Below are 16,636 nucleotides of genomic sequence, written 5' to 3'. Positions count from 1 at the left end.
TTTAAGAAGGTATTAAAAAACACCTTATTCATGGACGCATTTAAATGATTGCTTATTTCTGTTCCATGCAGAATATTTCCGCTGATATGTGGGTGGCAATGTCAGATAATTGTTTCTGAAGAATCTGATGTCTCTATTGTGTGTTTGTGCAAAATTATTGTATGTGCCTGCATTTTATAATTGTATTTTGTAAACCACCTAGGAATAGGTGGGTAAGAAAATGTTTTAAATTAATTAATTAAATAATGCTAGCTGGCACTATTTAGGACTTATACATGGATTTACTTATGAAGTATTCTACAACACTGGGCACCTAAATTGTCATTCAGGCAACTAAAAAGGGGGCGTGGCCATGGGAGGTACATGGACAGGTCAGGGTGTTTTGAGAAATTTAAATGCGATTAGTAGCTCCAACTACCATCAGTTGGGCATGAGTATTTACACCAGCCCTTGCCAAGTGTAAGTCCTCACACCCAAAGTTGGGTGTGAGAATCCACGCTAAGCACTATTCTATAAAGGCTGCTTAGCACTAAGCGACTTTTATAGAACTGACACTTGGACCAGATTCTATAAATGGTGCCTCACTCAGCAGGTGCCTATCAATGTTAATCAGTTAGGTGCCATTTGTAGATTCACACCTAGCGATGCCTATATCGACTTAGGTGATGATAGGCACAGAATCTTCCTAAGGAGTCATGTAGTCAAAAAAGCTGTCAAACGTGAAGCCTCAGTCATTTTGCAATCTGCAGCTTTTTAATACTACAAGATTAAGGGCTCCTTTTACTAAGGTGTGCTAGCGGTTTTAGCGTGATCTAAATGCTAAAGCCTCCATAGAGCTTCATTTAGCATGTGGTTTACGTGCAATAATCTTTCGCGTTCGCTAAAAACGCTAGCACACCTTAGTAAAAGGAGCCCTAAGTGATACACCCTCTCAATCTAGGTATTTGATGAACTATAGGTTTTTTTAAGCACATGATGCCTGAGGAAGGCTCTGCACAGCCGAAACACAGACCTTATCAGGTCACATCAATAAAGTACTGATTGGGTCAAACCCACTAAGCTTTGTCTCATGAAAATAAGCTACTGAAAGACAGTCTTTTCAAGCCATTTATTACAGACTTTCAGTGCTCTTGACTATCACATTTGAAATATAATTAAGACTCCACTTTTTGTGTTTCTTTTGCTGTTCTCATGGAGATTTTGTTCTTCTTTGTATTTATGCCTAACTTTGGACACCATTTTCTGAATATGGCCCTGTGTGATTAAGTGGTCACAGACAAATACATGGAGAATGTGGAGGGTTAAATTGCAATGTTGTACCCTTCAGGACAGAATTAAAATTAATGTCTGTGTTCTCTTTAAGTATAGCAAAGAGAGCTTGAGGACCCCATATCTGCCCCGGAGTTATCTTTTGAAGGTATAGTATAACTACCTCCTTTCTTTTGAGTTTCTTTCCCTGTTTCATTATTGTGCTGTGACCTTTGTGGAGTATGTTGTGAAATGTCTGGTGCTTTGGTGCCATCTGGTGGTTGTTTAGGCTCACTGTAAACTGACCTTACCGGATGAGGTTTAGAGTCAGAAGGTTCAGTGACGTCACAGGAATTTGAGATAGACCTAACAGGGCGTGGTTGCTGCACTGGGCGTGGTTGCTGCACTGGGCGGTCAGCTAGTGTCACTAATTTCTCAGGGCAGGGTTTGTTACTAGGCAACAAGTCATCTGCAGTAGAATCAGAACACTCCTGCAAATTCCTGTTACTACCTTCCTCCCTAGAGCTGTAAAAAGAACGAAAGACGGTCCTAGGAGCCGGTGTAGGAAAATGAAGAGGCGACATAGGAAGAAAGGGAGCTGGAATATCCCTCTCACTACAAAAAGTAGCAACCTTGTCTTGTAAAACTTTCACATCAGAAGCTAACGAAGTTCTTTGAAAAGATATATCTTGAACATTCTGGCGCAGAGCCAAATTATCGGCATCTGCCTGACATAACGAGTTAGTTAACTTTGTGACCTGTAACTCGCTTTCGGAAAGTCGTTTCTGAGACTCAACAAAGTCCGCTTGTAAGGCACATAATTGCCTGTCAGCACGGGCTGCCTTATCATTAGACAGACGTTCGGTAGCGTTTAACTTTTCACCCAGACAAACATAAGCAGAAGTTACGTCTGCAAGTTCATTCTGCAACCTGGAAACAAGCTCGGCACTCTTATCATGATCTTTATGACAAGTAGCTAAAGAAAGCTGTAAATCTGCCTTCTGAGCCCGGACAGTATTAAGTTGCGTCACTAAAGATGTACACTTAACACAAGAAATATCCACTGTACTTTTTTTCTGACTTTCAAGTTCAGCATTCAACTCAGAACATTGATGTCGTAACTCAGACATCACCTGATCAAAGTCGGAATGTTGATCTTCACAATTAGAAACTAACAGTTCAAGGGAATCATTACGAGTCCGTTCTGCTTGCAAAGAATTTTTACAATCCTCTAATTGCTCATATAAATCACTCTGAAGCTGACGTTGTTGAGATAAACCAGAAGAGATAGAAGTTTTAAAAGCCAACAACGCACAGATAAGCTCTGAATAATTTTCTCCTGTAGGTTTAGTACGAGCATGTAGGAGACGCTGCAATACTGAACAGTACGCCTGATTAGAGTCCTCTATATCTGCATGTAATAAACGTACCAGGTCAGAAAAATACACATCAGAATCTGTCTGTTTTAAAACTTGCACAGCTAATTTCTGAAAAACATCTTTTTCAAGAGCATGCCACGAAATCTGAGTCTCAGTGTCAACAGACATGGCTACGGTCGTAAATTAGAAACCTAGATATCCCGGCAAACGAGCCCCCAAAATCTGTAGAAGGATTTATGGTTCACTTAGCAGTATTATAAACACGTTACGTCTCTGTTAAGTGGTCTAGAGAAAACCATAACCTTATTCAAGTCCAAATATCATGGTCTAATTATACGACACAAAACCCAGGCTAATGAGAAATATCTTTATTATGAAAATAGAAAAATATAATTCACAAGCCAGCTGCAGAATCTAAATATTGTTCAAAATATCTAATTACACAAATGAAACTCAGTACATGATTATCACAATCTAATGGTTAGACAACTAAGTAAAACTTCTTGTTAAACACACACTATTCCTTATAATAATAATCCCTGATTAGCAAATGATTATATTATCACCCAGGTAACTTTTCAACCCTTTACCTTTATAATTGATTCCTATCTAATTCCCAAGCTAATAAAAGTAATTTCCGTATGCTCACCCTTAATTAGCCTCTCCGGCACAATTAGGTAGAAGAGAAAACTTCGTGTCAGCTGGAAGACGTCAGGAATACCGTTGTAAAAGTTACACGTGTTGAAAATCCTTGATGAGGCTATAAATCATCAGCAATAAGTTCCGTTTATCTGTGCTAAGTTCAGAACAGTTTTTAAATGTCCGAATTTCTATCTCTTAGGCAGAGAATCACACAAGGTAACTTACAGGTCTAATTATTGAAAGAAAAAGTTTACAATTAGAACATCTGTGAGCAGATCTGAGCTTCCCCGGACCTTATCACAGACTAACTAACTATTAATTAATTAGCACCTTTCTTTTCTTGAATCTCATCAGATGACTTCCTCGGACCAATCCAGAAACAGAACTTGATGAATAGCCTTTCTGTATAAAGTATCATATATGCTGGAAGACCCAGGGCCGTTAGACAGATAAGAACAGAATAATTTCTTCAAGATTCACACTGTCCCATTATTAAAGCACAGATGAATGCCCTTGAATAGCAACATTCGGGTACATCCCCATAATGCATCATTCTTCTTACTTCTTGCAAAATTCATGCTGGAAAGTTGCTTGCAGAGAGATTCTTGAAACAATGGTTCAGGCTTGATGACATCATGGAGGCCTAACCTTCAGGTGTGAATACGGAAATATCCCTACAGTCCCCCCTTTTGGAGGAGAAATAACTTCAATGGAGTCTATTTCACCTTCAACCTAACTAAGTAGGAAAGGATCGACAAGACCCAAGGTGATATAAAAATGCATAAACATAAGCAATACCATAAAAATCAGCAATAAATCAAAGATATCAATAATCAATGGATAATAATCATAAAGGCAAGGGCAAAATATATGAACCCAGCCAAATAAATGATAATAAAATCACTGAATAATGGCAATATATGATAAAATCAAAAAATCATAACTACTTAGCAAGGCACAAAAGGTATGCCAAAGCAAAAGTTAAGACAGATAGATCATAATCAAAAATACGGCTAGCAAAATTACTCTTTCATAGCCGCAATGAAATCATGCATTCTTAAGTCAGTATGTGATGGTTTCTGTTGAATAAGACGTCTAATACGGATGGTCTCATAGAGTGCAAAAACAGAGAACCCAAATAAGAGAACCCACAGGATGGCAAAAATTGGAATAACAACAGTGATAAAAAAAATCAATACTGCGGGTATCAACAACTTCATGAACATTGGAGGAGCCAATATGAAAGTCCTCAATATGAAGCTTATCATTATCAACTTTCAGTTCAATGGTGTGGGAAGGCTTTGTCATCAAATATTGTTCCACTTCAAGGGTAAAGTTGATGGGATGTCCACGGAAAACATCCAAGATTTCCAATTCAGTTTCAGTAGGAGTAGAGTCCAAATGGAAAAGAGAAACATCGAAAGAAGATGGTCTGGAGCAAGATCTGGAACGGGAAGAGGAAGAAACCAGGAGAATCTTGAAGGACAACACGGGACTGCGGACCAGGATCGATTACTTTGGTACCAACGCCAATCAGCAGGACAACCAGGAACAGCATCGGCAGAACTCGTTTCGCCATCTGAAAAACAGAAAAGAGAGAGAACAGCCTAGGCTGTTGCTAGGTTAATGTCATTCATCACAACAATGGTTTCATCCTGGGATGATTTACTGGGATGACATGGTCTCAGTTGATTAATGTGGACCCATTTAAGGACATCTGCACCTGGAGAATTTGATTTGATGCGAATTTGATAAGCCACAGGTGAAGCTTTTTCCACTATAGGGAATGGACCATGCCAACTTAGCAAAAATTTACTTTCTTTGGTCTTGGTTTTGCCAAAATTGTAATAGAATACCTTGTCACCAATTTGGTATTCCTTTGTGGTAGTCCTATGATCATAATAGGCTTTTCTACCTTTAGCAGCAATTTCCAGATTTTTCTGGGCAAAAGAAAATGCACCCTGTAAATGGTTACGCAAATGGGTGACATATTCATGAGCAGTAGTAGCACTAGAAAGATTTACATCATTAGTTCTATACAACAAATGAATTGGTAATGTCATTTCTCTACCTGCCATCATTTCAAAAGGCGTCACCCCCGTAGAACGGTGAGGCGTGGCACGAATAGCCATCAGTACCAAAGGTAACTTCATGTCCCAATTCTTACCAGAGGTAGACACGTACTTCTTCAGGATCGTGATGATGGTACGATTCGCTCTTTCCACTTGTCCCGATGATTGAGGGTGGTAAGCTATGTGCAATTTACTTTTCACTCCGAGCATCTTCCACATGTGTCGCATCACATCCGCAGTGAAATGTGATCCTTGGTCTGAGTCCACTCTCATGGGCAAACCCCACCTACTGAACACATGATTTAGTAACAAGGTAGCGGTAGTCTCTGCCGTACAATTGGGTGCAGGCAAGCACTCAATCCACTTTGTAAACAAACAAGTGACAGTCAACATATACTTATTACCTCGGGAGGAACGGACCACTGGGCCAATCCAGTCAATCTGGATGTCGGACCAGGGCATGACCAAACCCTTCTTTCTCAAGGGTGCTCGGTGAAGTGGTGTAGAGGGTTGAAATTGACAACAAGTCAAGCAACCTCTCGTATATAACTGCACATCTTGCCGCATATGAGGCCAATAGGCCACTTGCTTCAGTGTCTCATAGGTAACTTCTTCACCTCTATGTCCTGCACAAGGTTCATCATGGGCATGTTGCAACATGATTCCTCGATATGCACGGGGTACAACCCACTGCACAATACCATGCTTACTCGTCCGAGTGAGCAGGTTCTGGTGAATCGAAAATTTCTCTCTGGAGGTGTAGAGTATCCTCAGTTCTTCATCCTTCTGGTCGTCTTCAGACAATGGATGATCCTGTGGATTCTGTATGAAGTTATAGAACTTTCCCAGGATAAGATCGGTCTTCTGAGCGGTTACAAGATCAAAGGAAGGGATATCATTACCCCACTGCACCACAGGTGTTTCAACTACCTGTTTCGTTTGGCGTCGAGTAATAGCATGTACCATCGAAAACAACTCTTCAGGGCATTGCCATAGTTCACCTGACAAAGCACCTTCTTTGGCCAGTTGATCCGCAAGGTCATTTCCGATCTTGTCAGAACTATTAACCTTAGCATGACCTTTCACTTTCTTCCAGTAGATGGTCATGTCATTGTCTCGTACCAATTGATCTAAGGCTAGAATCAAGTCGCCATGATGGACAGGCTTTCCTTTGGAATTTAACATGTCCTTCTTTTTCCACACGGGTAAGTGAGACACAAAGTTTTGACGCACATAATCAGAATCTGTACAGATAATCAGTTCTGGGATCCCCTTTTGTACCGCAGACTGTACAGCGACCAAGGCTGCTACAATCTCTGCATATTGGTTGGTTTTAGCACCCAATCTATACTTCAAGGTTTCCATAGGTGTGTCGACATTCCACACTACACCTACTCCTGCGACCAAATTATGGGTCGAGGTCTGGTGGAAGGCACAGCCATCTACGTAGACTTGAGGTATATTGGCACATAGCTGTTCATCGTAAAGATGATGACGATGGGGTTCCTCCTCTTCTGGTGGAACATCAGGTTCCGGTATACCTGTAAGAGAATCTTGTTCTGTACAATCATGCAATTCTGCTATCCCTTGGGCTACTGTGTTTCGATGTTTCAGTGCATACTTTACCTGTAAAGGCCATCCTTGGAGAGCCAAAGTCCATGAGACTATTCGGCTATTGGAGACACGACCAGTCTTGATCTTGTCACTACCCAAGAAACTAATGGGTTGATGACAAGTCTCTACAATGAGTTTTTCTCCTTGGATATAACTCCGAAAATGTTGAAGAGCCCAAACAGTTGACAGTAGAGCTTTCTCACATTCAGAATACTTCTTCTCTACATCGGTGAAGCCTTTGCTTGCATAGGCCACCACACGCTTGTCAGAGTCGTATTTCTGGTACAGGACAGCACTCATAGAGTGTTTGGAGAATCCTAGGTCGATGAAGAATTCACGACCACTCTCAGGGTAGGACAAGCAAGGAAAGCGACTAAGCTGCTCTTTCATCTCTTGCATAGCATCTTCCTGTTCAGGACCCCACGTCCAAGGTACATCCTTCTTTAGTAAGGCAACCAAGGGTCTAGAGATCTCTGCATACTGATCTATGAACTGTCGAGAATAATTGCATATCCCCAAAAATGAACGAAGTTCCGTCAAATTGGTAGGTTTCCTCAACTGTTGTAGGGCCTGTATCCTTTTCTTCTGTGGTCGAAGACCTTCAGAGGAAATGTCATACCCTAAATAATTCAGAGATGTTCGGCACCATTGACCTTTGGCAAGGGTCAATTTAGCTCCTGCATTTTGCAATTGTTGGAACACATGTTCTACCTCTTCCAGGTGTTTCTGAAAGGTGGGACTCTTGATCAGGATGTCATCCACATAGACTAGAGTTCCACGAGCTTCCGCATCTGGAAGGGCTTTATGGAGAAATATGTTGAACTCAGCTGGAGAGTTCAGAAAACCAAAAGGTGTTCTATTCCACGTGTACTGTTTCTTCCCAAAGGTAAATGCTAGTTTGTATTGATCCGGTGGATGTACAGGAACTGTCCAAAATCCAGAAGCTAAATCCAAACTGGTAAAATACTTAGCTCCTTTGATGGTAGTCAAGCTCTGGTCAAGATGGGCCATAGGCCACCTAGACAAGGGTACCCGCTTGTTTAGCTGTCGGTAGTCCAAGGCAATTCTCCAACTGTTATTCTTCTTCAGGATTGGCCACAAGGGTGAGTTGTATGTACTGTTGCAAAGCCTAATGATACCCCTAGTTTCCAGGGTATCAAGTATCTCTTGCACGGACTCATACGAGGCCAAAGGAATCTTATACTGACGTACGAAGACGGGCTTACTGTGGAGATCCGTAGGAATCTTGGTCACATGTAGATCAGTCAGTCCAGTGTCATAAGAATCCACTGCAAAAAGGTCTCGATACTTGTACAACAACTGTGTGAACTGAGCCTTTTCTTCATCAGAAGAGCACGCATCAGCTAGGTCCACTTGTTCCTTTACCATAGCATCAAACTTAGAAAAAGGTTGGTTGGAAGAGATTTCCACTTGGTCTTCAATCTGTTCTTGCAAAGATGAAGACTCAATGGCATTCACCGCTTTAGATTGGTCAGACAGAGCTAACTTCCTGGATAAAATCAAAAAATCATTATCCACTGTTACATGGGAAGTCAATGCATCATATGGCCACAGGAAGTCCAGTGAAATGAGTCCTTTAGGTGAGGTAAAAATATGGTCCAGTATATCCCCCCCTTGGCAGGGGTCAACAATGGAAGACAAGCTGCCAATGATAGGCAATGTTACCTCAACATCAGGAAAAGATTCACCCACTAGAAAACCCAAATGTTCTCCAGCGGAGAGAAAGACTTCCGTAGGTTGAGCATTGACAATCAATACATGGAAAGAAGAGGTAGGTACTTCAAGACATGGTAAAGCACCTAGAGAAAGACCATGCTCGAGAAAAGAGGTATTCGGGTTGAAAAAGCCAATATCATCGAGCATGCGTTGACCATGGGCCAAACGAAGAGGTAGAGCAAAATCATGCACAAGGCCAGGAATCTTGACGTCTTCAGCACAAACCACTTCACAAATTTGAGGAAGAAGTTGTCCAGCCTTCAGACCATCCATCAGGTCCACATCTTCTACCGGGGTGCCTTGCAATCTGCTCCAAAGCACACCGTTCACCAAATCAACGTAGACTCCTAGACGAACAAGACATTCTGATCCTAAACACAAGGATGTGTATAGGCCTTTCACCACAGAAAAGTGATGAGTGAAAGTCTTAGAACCCAGGGTCAGCAGAAGGTTACAAACCCCAACAAGAGGCTTGACCCCCTGACCTGGTATAGGTAGGTGAGTAGAGTGGCGCCGAACAAACGGAACTGATGTGGTTCGCTGAAGTTGACAGTAAAAAGATTCACTAATCATGGAGATGTCACTCTGGAGTAGCAGTTGAGCTTGAACTGGGACAGAACCGTGCAGGTGAACATCAACAAACAAGTCAGTATCATCCTGGTGAAGTACAGCCAGTAGACGAGGATGAGAGGTCAAAGAACTGGAAACAGATGAGGTCGGGTCTTGGACAGTCTCTTGAGGTGGATCTGGCACGGGGAACGTAGACTTCAGAACAATCTCCAAATGGTCAGCCTGGAGAACAATGTCAGATATTTGTTCCTTGGGAACGCTGACAATCTCGCGGTCTGTGGGACCCCCTTCTGGAACATTGGCATACCGTAGCTCCAAAATGTGTGGATCCGCTGAACGCAGGAAAGTTATTCGAATTGAAGTATCGTTTCGTTCCACAGTACTGGTAACCTGGGGAAGGCGTGTAGTCGGTACCTTTCCAAAAGGAAGGGGACGAGTCACCTGAGCCCAGACCACTTCTTGGACGTAATCCAAAATAGGCCGCAATCTCTTCAAAAGATCGTTTCCAATCAAAAACTCCTCTCCTGGACTAGTGGTAATAATCACTGGGTGTTTAACATTCATTTTGCCTAACTGCAAGGTTAGCCAAGTTTGACCAACTGTCTCAATGTTCTGATGTCCATATGCAACCAAAGACAAATCACTGGGAATAATCGACAGTGGATTCTGGGTACCCAGGGTAGTCTGCAAACGTTGGAATAGTCCCTGAGTGATCAAAGTCACTTCGGAAGCCGTATCAAGTAAACCGGGACAAGACAAAACCTGTTGGAGAAACAAAGGTAAAGTGTACCGTTGACCCATAGGCGTTAACCTACCCAAGAAATACTTGTGTGACTTAATGGAATCCCATGAAGGAAGCCACTCGGTGTTCTCAGATAATTCACTGGATTGTACCAGATCTATGTCTTGTGTAGCATCAGGAGATGTTGTTTGGACAGAAGATACAATAGTGGGTGGAGAAATTGGTTCTCGGACTAGTCATGCGGTATCATCCTCTAACAATTCGGGTGTGTCATCCAGGTCGTCTACTGAGGAAGCATGGGTATCAGTTACTACAGACTTGACCACTCGAGTTCCGGAAGGCCTGTAACTGATATTGTTATCCTTTCTCCTTGAGGTCTGTTCCGTTCTCGCGGGGACAGATGCTGCCAATTGTTTAGAAGTCAATTCCAGGGCAGAAATACGATCCACCACTTGAGCCAATTGTTCCATTATCACACTGAGGTCACTCTGCTTCTGTTGCTTATTGGGCCGTCTCTTCTTCTGTGTCTTGGGTCCATCACTATTGGGTGGTGCATCAGAAGAGGAAGTCTGGTCTGCTGGACGAGATGAAACAGGTCCTGGAGTGGAAACTACAGAGCTACTAGGTTCCAAAGCAAGTGAATTCTGAACTGCGCAAACACTCAGCTTAGGTTCATTAGATCGTGCTTTGGGCACCGGTTTCTCAGATTGGCCTGCAGGAACCCTGACTTTATGATCATAGAAATCCTCGGCTATGGCTAAGATCGATGAGTAAGAGGCCTTTTTCATACCAGCCACAACCACACTCATATATTCAGGCAAGGCTTTTGCAAAGAGAGATCGGAATTCTCCATACTCCAGTTCGTCCTCAGAAGGAGTCCTGTCTGGAAAGAAATGTCGTTTCAGACGGAAAGCAAATTCACGGGGATTTTCTTGGAGTCCACAACGCAAATGGAATGCAGCTTTGCGAGATTCAATGGAATCAGCGTATGTACCATAACGTCTTTTGAGTTGTTGTTCCACCTCTAACACATCCGAAGTACCAGTGATGATGGATCGCAATGTCTCAGAACACTCAGAAGCAAAGGACCAACGGAGTAAACAAAGCTTATCACTGTCCTCAGTCACTGCATAAGTTTCAAAGAACTCATGTATTGACGCCAAATGTGCTTCAATAGTTAGCTTAGTTCCCTCTCTAAAAGGTTCTATCATTTGTTTAAACATCTTCATTATCTGTACGTGATAGGGTGGTATAGTATAACTACCTCCTTTCTTTTGAGTTTCTTTCCCTGTTTCATTATTGTGCTGTGACCTTTGTGGAGTATGTTGTGAAATGTCTGGTGCTTTGGTGCCATCTGGTGGTTGTTTAGGCTCACTGTAAACTGACCTTACCGGATGAGGTTTAGAGTCAGAAGGTTCAGTGACGTCACAGGAATTTGAGATAGACCTAACAGGGCGTGGTTGCTGCACTGGGCGTGGTTGCTGCACTGGGCGGTCAGCTAGTGTCACTAATTTCTCAGGGCAGGGTTTGTTACTAGGCAACAAGTCATCTGCAGTAGAATCAGAACACTCCTGCAAATTCCTGTTACTACCTTCCTCCCTAGAGCTGTAAAAAGAACGAAAGACGGTCCTAGGAGCCGGTGTAGGAAAATGAAGAGGCGACATAGGAAGAAAGGGAGCTGGAATATCCCTCTCACTACAAAAAGTAGCAACCTTGTCTTGTAAAACTTTCACATCAGAAGCTAACGAAGTTCTTTGAAAAGATATATCTTGAACATTCTGGCGCAGAGCCAAATTATCGGCATCTGCCTGACATAACGAGTTAGTTAACTTTGTGACCTGTAACTCGCTTTCGGAAAGTCGTTTCTGAGACTCAACAAAGTCCGCTTGTAAGGCACATAATTGCCTGTCAGCACGGGCTGCCTTATCATTAGACAGACGTTCGGTAGCGTTTAACTTTTCACCCAGACAAACATAAGCAGAAGTTACGTCTGCAAGTTCATTCTGCAACCTGGAAACAAGCTCGGCACTCTTATCATGATCTTTATGACAAGTAGCTAAAGAAAGCTGTAAATCTGCCTTCTGAGCCCGGACAGTATTAAGTTGCGTCACTAAAGATGTACACTTAACACAAGAAATATCCACTGTACTTTTTTTCTGACTTTCAAGTTCAGCATTCAACTCAGAACATTGATGTCGTAACTCAGACATCACCTGATCAAAGTCGGAATGTTGATCTTCACAATTAGAAACTAACAGTTCAAGGGAATCATTACGAGTCCGTTCTGCTTGCAAAGAATTTTTACAATCCTCTAATTGCTCATATAAATCACTCTGAAGCTGACGTTGTTGAGATAAACCAGAAGAGATAGAAGTTTTAAAAGCCAACAACGCACAGATAAGCTCTGAATAATTTTCTCCTGTAGGTTTAGTACGAGCATGTAGGAGACGCTGCAATACTGAACAGTACGCCTGATTAGAGTCCTCTATATCTGCATGTAATAAACGTACCAGGTCAGAAAAATACACATCAGAATCTGTCTGTTTTAAAACTTGCACAGCTAATTTCTGAAAAACATCTTTTTCAAGAGCATGCCACGAAATCTGAGTCTCAGTGTCAACAGACATGGCTACGGTCGTAAATTAGAAACCTAGATATCCCGGCAAACGAGCCCCCAAAATCTGTAGAAGGATTTATGGTTCACTTAGCAGTATTATAAACACGTTACGTCTCTGTTAAGTGGTCTAGAGAAAACCATAACCTTATTCAAGTCCAAATATCATGGTCTAATTATACGACACAAAACCCAGGCTAATGAGAAATATCTTTATTATGAAAATAGAAAAATATAATTCACAAGCCAGCTGCAGAATCTAAATATTGTTCAAAATATCTAATTACACAAATGAAACTCAGTACATGATTATCACAATCTAATGGTTAGACAACTAAGTAAAACTTCTTGTTAAACACACACTATTCCTTATAATAATAATCCCTGATTAGCAAATGATTATATTATCACCCAGGTAACTTTTCAACCCTTTACCTTTATAATTGATTCCTATCTAATTCCCAAGCTAATAAAAGTAATTTCCGTATGCTCACCCTTAATTAGCCTCTCCGGCACAATTAGGTAGAAGAGAAAACTTCGTGTCAGCTGGAAGACGTCAGGAATACCGTTGTAAAAGTTACACGTGTTGAAAATCCTTGATGAGGCTATAAATCATCAGCAATAAGTTCCGTTTATCTGTGCTAAGTTCAGAACAGTTTTTAAATGTCCGAATTTCTATCTCTTAGGCAGAGAATCACACAAGGTAACTTACAGGTCTAATTATTGAAAGAAAAAGTTTACAATTAGAACATCTGTGAGCAGATCTGAGCTTCCCCGGACCTTATCACAGACTAACTAACTATTAATTAATTAGCACCTTTCTTTTCTTGAATCTCATCAGATGACTTCCTCGGACCAATCCAGAAACAGAACTTGATGAATAGCCTTTCTGTATAAAGTATCATATATGCTGGAAGACCCAGGGCCGTTAGACAGATAAGAACAGAATAATTTCTTCAAGATTCACACTGTCCCATTATTAAAGCACAGATGAATGCCCTTGAATAGCAACATTCGGGTACATCCCCATAATGCATCATTCTTCTTACTTCTTGCAAAATTCATGCTGGAAAGTTGCTTGCAGAGAGATTCTTGAAACAATGGTTCAGGCTTGATGACATCATGGAGGCCTAACCTTCAGGTGTGAATACGGAAATATCCCTACACATCTTTAAAAATAATTGTTACACGTCATACCTCAATCTTTTCCGTGACAGCCCCTTTGATTTGGAATTCTCTTCCTTTACACTTAAAAATGGAAAAAAACTTGCAAAAATTTTAAAGTAACTTAAAGTGCTTTCTTTTTAAAGATGCTTTTAGTTGATCAACTGTCTTTTAGTAATTAACTTAATTTTGTTTCTTGCATTTATTTCCCAATTCCCTTTTGTGTTTACCTTAATTGTTTCTTACATTTTCTATATCAAATGTATTTCTCCCCCCTTTCTTATTTGTGTCCAGGGGCTTTACGGTCCTTTTTACCCGGTATGTATTTGTTGTTGGTCATGCAGTTTTTTTATTAATTTAACTAGTATTTTAGCCCGTTACATTAACGGGTGCTAGAAAGCACAGTTACTTACCGTAACAGGTGTAATCCAGGGACAGCAGGCAGATATTCTTAACACATGGGTGACGTCACCGACGGAGCCCTCGGTACGGACCTTTTTAACTAGAAGTTTCTAGTTGGCCGCACCGCGCGTGCGCGAGTGCCTTCCCGCCCGACGGAGGAGTGCGTGGTCCCCAGTTAGGATAAGCCAGCTAAGAAGCCAACCCGGGGAGGTGGGTGGGACTTAAGAATATCTGCCTGCTGTCCCTGGATAACACCTGTTACGGTAAGTAACTGTGCTTTATCCCAGGACAAGCAGGCAGCATATTCTTAACACATGGGTGACCTCCAAGCTAACAAAGAGGGAGGTGGGATGGTTGGCCATTAGGAAAACAAATTTTGTAACACAGATTGGCCGAAGTGTCCATCCCGTCTGGAGAATGCATCCAGACAGTAGTGAGTAGTGAACGTGTGAACTGAGGACCAAGTGGCCGCCTTGCAGATTTCCTCGATGGGCGTGGAGCGGAGGAAAGCCACGGAAGCAGCCATAGCTCGGACTCTGTGGGCCGTGACAGTTCCTTCCAGTGAGAGACCGGCCCGAGCGTAGCAGAAAGCAATACAGGCAGCAAGCCAATTTGAAAGTGTCCGTTTGGAGACAGGACGACCCAAACGGTTGGGGTCGAAAGACAAAAAGAGCTGAGGGGCTGTTCGGTGAGCTCTGGTACGATCAAGATAGTAAGCAAGGGCACGCTTACAATCCAGCGTGTGCAACGCCTGTTCCCCAGGATGCGAGTGAGGCTTAGGGAAGAAGACGGGCAGCACAATGGACTGGTTGAGGTGAAAAGCTGAGACCACCTTGGGAAGGAATTTAGGGTGGGTGCGCAAAACAACCTTGTCATGGTGAAAAATAGTGAAAGGTGGGTCGGCAACCAGTGCATGTAGTTCGCTAACCCTCCTGGCAGAGGTGATGGCAATTAGGAAAAGCACCTTCCAGGTTAGAAGCCTGAGAGAAGTTGTGGCAAGAGGCTCAAACGGAGGTTTCATAAGAGCTGAGAGAACCACATTCAGGTCCCAGACGACAGGAGGAGGCTTGAGAGGCGGTTTGATGTTGAAGAGGCCTCTCATGAATCTGGAAACCAGAGGATGAGCCGTGAGAGGTTTTCCGAAAATAGGCTCATGAAACGCAGTGATGGCACTGAGGTGGACTCTGATGGAGGTAGTTTTGAGGCCAGCGTTGGACAGAGAGAGCAAATATTCCAAGACAGTTTCCACCGCTAAGGAGGTGGGTTCCTGATGATGCCGGAGACACCAGGAGGAAAATCTGGTCCACTTCTGATGGTAACATTGGAGAGTGGCCGGTTTCCTGGACGCGTCCAAAATGAGGCGGACCGGTTGAGATAGGTTCTCCGGAGAGGTCAGCCCGAGAGAAACCAAGCTGTCAGGTGGAGCGAAGACAGATTGGGATGTAGCAGAGACTGATGCTGTTGCGTAAGTAGAGTAGGAAACACAGGAAGAGGAATGGGCTCCCTGGAGCTGAGCTGGAGCAGGAGGGAGAACCAGTGTTGGCGAGGCCACCGAGGTGCGATGAGAATCATGGTGGCGTTGTCCTTGCGGAGTTTGGACAAGGTCCGCAACATCAGAGGAAGTGGAGGGAAGGCATACAGGAACCGATCCCTCCAATCGAGCAGGAATGCATCCGGGGCCAGACGGTGAGGAGAGAAGAGTCTGGAGCAGAATAGGGGCAGCTGATGATTGTGAGGAGCTGCAAAGAGGTCCACCTGTGGAGTGCCCCATCGAGCAAAGACGGAGAGCAGAGTCGGGGGGTCCAACGTCCACTCGTGGGGTTGAAGGATGCGACTGAGATTGTCGGCCAGAGAGTTCTGTTCGCCCTGGATATAGACCGCCCTGAGAAAGAGATTGCGGTCCGTGGCCCAGGTCCAGATGCGCAGAGCCTCCAAACAAAGGGGGCGAGATCCGGTACCGCCTTGCTTGTTTATGTAGTACATGGCGACTTGATTGTCCGTGCAGAGGAGGAGGACTTGAGGGCAGAGGAGATGTTGGAAAGCCTTGAGGGCGTAGAACATGGCTCTGAGTTCCAGGAAATTGATGTGATGACGACGCTCCTGTGGGGTCCAAAGACCCTGGGTGCGTAGATCTCCTAGGTGAGCTCCCCATGCGTAGGGGGACGCATCTGTGGTGATGATCATAGAGTGGGGGGGCAGATGAAAAAGCAGACCCCTGGAAAGATTTGAGGAGTTCAACCACCATTGGAGAGATTGCTGAAGAGATGATGTCACAGATATGGGATGAGAAAGAAGGTCCGTAGTCTGTGACCATTGGTTGGCGAGAGTCCACTGAGGCGTACGAAGGTGGAGGCGTGCCAGAGGAAGGACATGCACCGTCGAGGCCATGTGGCCCAGTAGGACCATCATCTGTCGGGCAGGGATGGAGGGGTGCCTGAGTACCTGACGGCAG

The 16,636-nt window shown here is 43.3% G+C and overlaps 1 protein-coding gene across 1 annotated transcript in view; it reads right to left on the bottom strand.

Moving 5' to 3' along the window:
- NYAP2 (neuronal tyrosine-phosphorylated phosphoinositide-3-kinase adaptor 2) overlaps positions 1 to 16,636 on the bottom strand; it is a 282,824-nt gene that overhangs the window by 149,968 nt on the left and 116,220 nt on the right. The gene's annotated exons all lie outside the window — the stretch shown is intronic.

The sequence above is a fragment of the Geotrypetes seraphini genome, chromosome 9, assembly GCF_902459505.1.
Source record: "Geotrypetes seraphini chromosome 9, aGeoSer1.1, whole genome shotgun sequence".
Lineage (NCBI taxonomy): Eukaryota > Metazoa > Chordata > Amphibia > Gymnophiona > Dermophiidae > Geotrypetes > Geotrypetes seraphini.
The sequence above is the reverse complement of the archived record's forward strand: the minus strand, read 5'-3'. Positions and strand labels throughout refer to the sequence as shown.